The following is an 8,319-nucleotide window of genomic DNA, read 5'->3' on the forward strand; positions in this document are numbered from 1 at the left end:
AGATCAAGAGATGCAAGGACTTTGATTCTTTGAGTACAATGTGTAAAATTTGGGAGGGTTATTTCATTGCTGCCATGACCTGCTGTGTGAGGAAGAGGTGTAGTGTCCTCTGATTCCTATCAGTGAGCAGTTCTCATCATTTCCTTACATGACAGGCTTTGTGTGCTTAGTGAAGAGCAGTGCTCCATGCATAGGGACAAGGTGTGGCTGATGAGTCCTCGATAAATTCACACACAAAAAAGCCACTGTATTGCTGAATGGGTTTCCAGTGTAGCTCTTTAATTTCATCTCTTGGAAATGTTTCTCCTCTTTTCATCCAACTGCCTTTATCTTAACTTCTGATCTGAGCAAAGCAGCAGCCTTTCAAATTGAACAAACCATGTTTCAGATAGGCTCTTCTGCTTGTGACAAGATGTACCTCATTTTCTCTGCAAGCCCTCAGCAAGGTCACACCTTTTTAATTTATTTTCTGTAAGAAAAATCTAGTTGCATGATAGAACAAGGTCCAGATCTAGCTAGAGGTCATTCCTTGAGCTAGTCATAAAGTAGAATACGATTAGAACCATTTAATATCACAGAGCTCGCCAAGCTTAGTTCTATTAAAATTTAGGCTTTGTTTACACAAAGTAATATAAATAGCTGCTCTAAGTTGTAGCCAACAGAATTATAGTACGGGAATTGTTTTAGATGTTTTCTTTTTATTTTTACTGTGTGCCCTCTTTTACAACTAATATGAATATAAATTTTGAGTACAAGCAGATGGTGTAATGAATTTAAATTATTTTCACTACATACTCTTGCAAAATAGTCTAATATAAGATTCAGTGTTTGATTTCCTCTTGATCCTTCATAATTAAAAATATGAATAAAACATTATTAATTTGTGTAAGTTCAGTGTTAACACAATTAACGCATTTTACCACTCATTCAGCAACAGGAAAGTATTGGCATGCATGTGAGTTGTATGTTAACATAAAAAATATGGGACAGATTTTCAAGACTTCAGTCCCAAGCAAGTCTGATCCTTGAAGATGATGTTTAAGTTTTGGAAGAATACCTATCTAAAAGTATGGCGGTGGGATTTTCAAACCATAAACTTACTAAATGCAGCTTCCCATCTTCATATATTTTCTGTAAGAGACATTAACCCAGAAATATAGACACAGATGCTTTCCCTTTATATTCAATCATCAGATCTTAAAATAGATAGCAACATCCTTTTACATATTGACATTGTTTTAGCAAGTGGCAAAGATGAAAAATTACAGTTTAAGCCTTTTATTAGACAAAAGAATGACACCTTTTGCAACAATGACACTCTTGTGTAGATCCATGTGTAGGAATGTTATTTTATGGACAATGTTGTCATGGCCTCCTCAGGCATTCTGTGTGCCCAGTTGTTTTTTATGGTCTATCATGTCAAATGCCTACTTTCTTAGTTTGTACATCATTGATGCAACAGACCAGAACATCTCCTCCAAGTAGTTCCAATCAATTTGACTGACATGTTTGCTCACTATATGTCTAAGTGATAAAATTTCTATTGAAATGTCTGCTGGAAAAACCTTGGCACTTAGGTGTGTTAGCCACTTTAAAAATTTTTAAAAATAAAAGTTATTGAGCATTGTGGAAGACACTGTGATCTAGATCTCACCCTACAAATGAACATGAATTCCTTATACCATAGGTATGGTGTATTGCAGTATACATCTATAACATTTACATGTAATAAATGCTGAGAGAGGAATGGACTGATGGTCTAAACTCAGGCCTGGAAAAAAAATGCATTGAACTCTGAGACTGACTTGCTGTGTGACCTTGGTTAATTTTTATGTCAGTAAAAAGAAAAGGAGTACTTGTGGCACCTTAGAGACTAACCAATTTATTTGAGCATGAGCTTTCGTGCTCACGAAAGCTCATGCTCAAATAAATTGGTTAGTCTCTAAGGTGCCACAAGTACTCCTTTTCTTTTTGCGAATACAGACTAACACGGCTGTTACTCTGAAACCTTTTATGTCAGTGTTAATTATATAATTTCCAAAAGGTTTCGAGGTGCTTAACCACTATATGAAACGACCCTTCCCTAAAAACTGTACAGTCTAAGGGCCCAATCCTACTAACAATGAAGTAGGTGTTTAACTTAAGCATGTGAGTTGTCCTATTGACTTTATGGTAGAAGTTGCAGGCTTCAGTGTTACTAAGATAGGGGGTTAAATCACTTAAACTCTGTGCCTCGGTTTCCCTTTATATGAAGTGGGCATAATGCCCACCTACCCTGAAGATAGTTTGTTCATGTCTGTCAATCATGATGATGTTTAAGTTCTAAACTTGATCATGATTATATTTCATGTAACTCATATTTCTGACATCTCTTGACTAAACTTGACTACCTGTCATTTCTAGGGGGCCAGTGGGAAAAGAGATCCCATTGTGGTTTATCAACATGCAATAGTATAACAAGGCAAAAAGGAGAGAGTTTTTAGTCAATTTAAGTATTAAAATAACTGTTTTAGGAAGAATGTTTATTAATAATTTCAAGACCTAAATCATTGCGTGTAAACTACCCAGATGAGGGGTTTGAGCATGGTTCGGTTTCCTAATCAAAATTAAAGGGAGCATGGTCATTTTTAACTTCTTCAGTGTTTTTCTTGTTAAGCTACCTTATGCTTAGCTGAATACAGCAAAGGGTTAGATGATTTTGTGAGAGTTGCTCCATGTGTGGGGTATGTGGACGTAAGTGAAGCCATGCTCAGAATTCTGAATATGCAAAAATATAGCATCCTCTTACTGAACAAGTATGATCTCTGTATTTTGAATATTTGCTTAGATTATAAATGAAAATATGTCTGTGCTACTTTCTATTCCTGTAAGCACTAACAGATCAACAAAGCTATGGCAAAATGATCTGCGTTCTTTCCTGAATCACCTGTCATCAATAGAATTGTTAACTGTGTTCCAGTGCAGAATATGTAGAACTGGAGAGGTTGGTTGAGCCAGTTAGAACATATGCTGACTTTCCGAACCCAGAGCGAGCTTTCTGGGCTGTCACTTCAGGACAGAAATACAAAACTCTTATTTAATTGTAAATTGTGCAAGTATGGGCTCTGATCCTGCAAAGATTCAGTTCATGTAATTTGACTCACATGAGTAATCCACTTGACTTCAATGGGGCTGCTTACTTGAGTAGAGTTACACTTGTGTATAATTCTTTGTGAAACCAGGATCTTGGTCTGGAATTAGAGAAAGGAAGTAAATGTGGAACCCCACAATATCATTTTACAAAATTCCTTTTTGGGGTGTTACTGTACTTCTTGATAGATAAATACACTTTCTTACAAGACTATGCTCAGCATTTACCACATACACTACATTTTGACAGGTTTCAGAGTGGTAGCTGTGTTAGTCTGTATAAGCAAAAACAACGAGGAGTCCTTGTAGCACCTTAGACACTAATAAATTTATTTGGGCATAAGCTTTCGTGGGCTAAAACCCACTTCAACAGATGCATGGAGTGGAAAATATAGTAACAGGTGTGTGTGTGTATATATGTGTGTGTGTGTGTGTGTGTGTGTATATATATATATATACACACACAGTACATGAAAAGATGTTGGGGGGTCAGTGCTAACAAGACAATTCAATTAAAGTAGGCTATTCTCAACAGTAGAATACCAAGGGAGGAAAAATCACTTTTGTTGTGGTAATGAGGGTGGCCCATTTCAAACAGTTGACAAGAAGGTATGAGTAACAGTAGGGGGAAAAAGAAAAGGAGTACTTGTGGCACCTTAGAGACTAACAAATTTATTTGAGCATAAGCATAAGCTTTCGTGAGCTACAGTTTTCCACTGAATGCATCCGATGAAGTGAGCTATAGCTCACGAAAACTTATGCTCAAATAAATTTGTTAGCCTCTAAGGTGCCACAAGTACTCCTTTTCTTTTTGCGAATACAGACTAACACGGCTGCTACTCTGAAACCTGTCAATAGGGGGAAATTAGTTTTTGGAATGACCCCTCCACATTTTGAGTTTAGTTTGAGTATAGGTAGTATTTTTTTTTTTTAAAGATTACTCCAAGTGGTTGATATTGGAATTTGTACAGAAAGGCTTTGAAATACATTTTTTCATTTTCGCTAGTCAGACCAAATACATCCATGTGTTTAGTCCTGTGCTTATTTTTTAGTTTCAAGGCTAAATCCCGTTTTATGCTAAATTCGCATAGACCGTGATTCAGTTAAACACGGAGCACATGCTTAAGTTTAATTGAGATATAGATTCAGATTCCAGCAAATAAAATGTTACCCAAAGAAAACTGGGGTGCATGGTATGAAAATGATTTAAATGGACTTCAGGATCAGTAGTAGTTAATGGTTCTCCCCCCTCCCCCCCCGTAATGACGATTAAAGATGATTTGTATGGAGAAAAGTTGAACGTTCTTGAGGTGTAAAGAACTTTTTTTCCTTTGGCATCTCCATATCTGGCTTTTAAATGTCTTCTGTTTTAACATTTTCATATTCAGTGCACTTTTGAGAAATATTCAGTATTGGGAAGGGCCATTATATCAGGTGGTGTATAAGATGCTTGCTTTTATTAAGGCAGTGAAAGTTGCTTCCAATGAATATCAGTTTTAGGACGACAAAAGTAGAGAACAGTATGATTTAATTAGTTCAGTGAAACTGCTCTTAAGTGTCTTTACACAGCTTATCAAACTGTCAAACAGGTTTCCTGGTTAATAAAACCAGTATCCTATTCATGAAAGCAGTAACAGTTTTACAGAATGACAGTAGATTTAGGGATTCATAAATGCTTATTTTAAATAGATTTATTTGATAATTTTATAAAAAATTAGTCTTGTTGGGAAGGAAGGAAACTTTCCCTTTTCCTCTTCAAAATAGCTTGATTTCTTAAGAGTAGATATGGTTAAATGGGAAGGTTTGCAGAAGGATACTCTGTAATAATTGAATAGGCTGTGAATTACAAGAAAGCCTATTAAGGGTAAGCGGTTATTTATATCATATGTTTGATGATAATGAAAAACATTTTGACCCATCTCTGCAAACAAGAACATGGTCACAGTAAAGCTTGTCCCCAATTTATACACGACTTGTAAGCTGTAATCTCACTAACTGCTGAATTATTTCATAATGAACATTCACTCCTTTCTTGTAATACAATTTCTTGTCCTAATGTAATGGGTGTTTGAATATTTGTTAACCCATCAGAGATGATATGGGAAGACAGTAGGCAGTTCTCCCAACTGAAAACATTGGCACTTTGCAATTGCTAGGCAAGGAAATATTAAAGAGGAGCAGGGTGTATGACAGCAAATTAGCTAATAAGACTAATATGTTCGGCTTGCAGGAGTAAACAACTATTCAATGAAAGTAGAAAGAAGAGTCTTAGTAACCAGGAATGCCAAACATCATGCAGAGGTGTAATGTTCAACTAACTGAAGGTAGAGTAATAGTCAGATTTGTTGTTTGTTATATTAATGACCTTGGAAGGAGACAGCAAAGACTTACTGTGTACAGAGAAGGAAGTAATGCAGGAAATACTAAGATGAAAAATGTCAGAGACAGAGGAACACAGACAAAGAGAGACAGACAACATAAAAGTCATAGATTAATAATAAAAAAGGAAACCAAAGAAGAGGCTGATCATGCACACTTCTTAGAAGGGTAAGCTACCGTACACCCAGATTGGAAGTCCTTTCTATAGCTCTAGTATCTCCGTTAGTTGTTACTGTATTTATAAAGAAAACTAGAAAATCTGGGAATGGGAATAAAGACTAAATTGTAATCTTTCCATACAAAAATGATGACTTCTTTTATCCCTCTGGTACTTTCCAAAGGTTTATTGTCTCTTGTATAACCTTAGTTCTCTCGTATTGGCAAAAGTCACACCTTGGATGCTATCATCTCAACTGTGCTATTACTCCTTGGGAAATAAGCACTGATTTGTTAAATATACTGTATGTATGTAAAGCTGTGTTTCGGGGCCTCATTGTGTCTTCCAGATCCTCAGCTGGTATAAACTGGCATAGCTCATGGAGCGACACTGATTTAAATGAGATGAAAATTTGGGCCTGGAGACCTGTGCATGGAGTTGGACCCTCTGCTCACAGATTTCCCCATCTCACATGGAGAGTAGGATCAGACAGATTTGCTGCAACTTTCTAGATTCTGCAGATGATTCGCTCTAGGTCAAGATTGTGGGGAAATAGGTGAGCTAAGAGGGGGTATCTGACAGTATGGTATAAAAAAAAATCAACATAAATTTAGATTTCGTGGTCTGTCTCTGAGAGAAGTGTCCGTGAGTGGTTTGTGATCTGGTGAGAATCACTATATGAGGTCACATATGGTCTGGGTTCATAAAATATATGAAAGTGATAAAAAACGCACTGATTTTTCTAATTGTTCTCTTTTTAGAACCAGTCTATGCTACCAGTGTTAAGGCTTTTAATGTACCTCAGTATGTAGATATTTCTGAGCCTAAGTAGATTCCAAACTAGACTTTCATTTGTGATAGGCAGAGGATTGCAGAAACAACATTCCTGATACGAAGCTGCACAGTTTAGGCCTCTCTGATTTTGCAGATCCCCTCCCCGGTGTCCCTTTTCAGATATACCACTCCTTATTGTAATAACTGACTTTCTAAATGCCCAACACACTACATTATGAGTATTTACATGTTGTTTACAATATGGGACAAAGTAGATTGAAATGCATCTCTATATGTCCCCACTTCCCCTCAAGTAAGATGATACGGCTTGAGGAGCTTCAGATGGGGACTATTCCCAGGCATGTTGATACTTTGAACTGCTCAGGAGGGAGAATTATTTTGGGTATGAAGTGGTGAGGTGGACAATGCAAACAGGAGCTTTGGAAGGTGTGATTTAGCCCTGGAAAATGTGGAAATACCAGATGCTAATTACTGCATATTTTAGATGACAAATGTTTAGACAACATTTTAAAACACAGATTATTTTTTACAAATAAAAAGCAAGCCTCATTGGTATTTATCTGGCATTACATACTAGAATCAACTGCCTCTGGCAAGTTATGGTCTGTTTTAAAATAAGAAATGTGCATCAAAACAGAGCTCGGTGCACACTTGCATATCTTACCTCAGATGTACAAGTAATATTCAAAATGCCAATCACAAGCAGCTTCGCTGAGGGAAGGAGCCAAAACCACACCAGAGTAACCTCTTGCTCCATGAAGAGGGGCAATTTAAAAGGGTTGGAGGGAGCAAAGTGATCCCTGAATTTTCTACATATCGACCTGCCTCAATATGGTGGTGGCAAGAGCTGTAGCACTATGATAAATGAGCTTCAGCTTCGTCGTTCCTCTCCCTGGGTCTTCAGCACTTGTAGGGTCCTCTTCCACCAGCGGGTGTTCATGACAGGATCCTCTTTCAAAGTTTACATACCAGACAGGAGTTGACACTGTTTGGTGATTCTCTCGTAACAGTAATATTTGAGCATCTTGATGGCTTATTTTTTGATTTGCAGGCATTGTGATTATTACATTTTGGCAGTGGTCCAACCTTTTCATGCAGGCTTCAGTGGCAGAGATATTAAAGCTCCAGATTTTCTATTAGCAGCAAAATCATCAGAATCTGGCTTCCCCTAACTATCTCTAGCATGACTAGAATTCTCTCTTTGTGCACAACAGTGAATATTATTATCTAGTTGCTATCTATTTAAGGAGTGCATAACAATATAATGTTTATGGTCTTCTTTAATCTCTGACAATTAATATTATTAGCATGTACTATACATTCTGTAGGTGGTTATTATGTTAATGAGTAAGATAATGTGTATTGGCACAAGCAATTACTTGCCTATTTTATAAGATTAAAAGAAAGTGTTCTCCCATATAACCATTAGTGTATAATTTTATACACCCCATAAAATTACTCCTTCATTACTCATTTCTTTAATGGATTACAGGTAGAATCTACAAACTGATTTATGTGTATACCTTTCTGAAACTGAGTTTTAGAACAATATTGGGTGATCCTGATTATTCAATTATAAAAATAGTTTCAGAACAAACAGATGTGTGTGCAATGATTTTTATATGCCTACTATATACTCCTGGAAACCTATCCTCATAAAAGTTATTCTAAAAAAGCACTTAACCACAGTTTTAATCAACAGAACGGCTTTGTTGGGGAAAACTGGCTTCAAATATTCCTTTTTTTCTCATTTCCTTTTATTGGACAGTCAAATGGTATTGCAGAACCTGTGTATACTTCCTTCACGCTCTCCTTTGTTACACGTGCTGCAATGAAGCATGCACAAAACAAACGAATCC

At 36.7% G+C, this 8,319-nt stretch overlaps 1 protein-coding gene across 2 annotated transcripts in view; it reads left to right on the top strand.

The window, feature by feature from the left end:
• Window positions 1–8,057, top strand: part of LOC114021240 — a 137,350-nt gene extending 129,293 nt beyond the window's left edge. The window contains exons 5-6 of one of the 2 annotated variants that reach the window (XR_006285160.1): window positions 5,360–5,453; window positions 6,015–8,057. The gene's annotated coding sequence lies outside the window, so the exon portion shown is untranslated. The remainder of the gene's footprint in view (window positions 1–5,359; window positions 5,454–6,014) is intronic. The other variant, XR_006285161.1, reaches the window with a different exon arrangement.
• Window positions 8,058–8,319: the final 262 nt, after the last annotated feature.

Source organism: Chelonia mydas, chromosome 12 (genome assembly GCF_015237465.2).
Source record: "Chelonia mydas isolate rCheMyd1 chromosome 12, rCheMyd1.pri.v2, whole genome shotgun sequence".
Classification (NCBI taxonomy): domain Eukaryota; kingdom Metazoa; phylum Chordata; order Testudines; family Cheloniidae; genus Chelonia; species Chelonia mydas.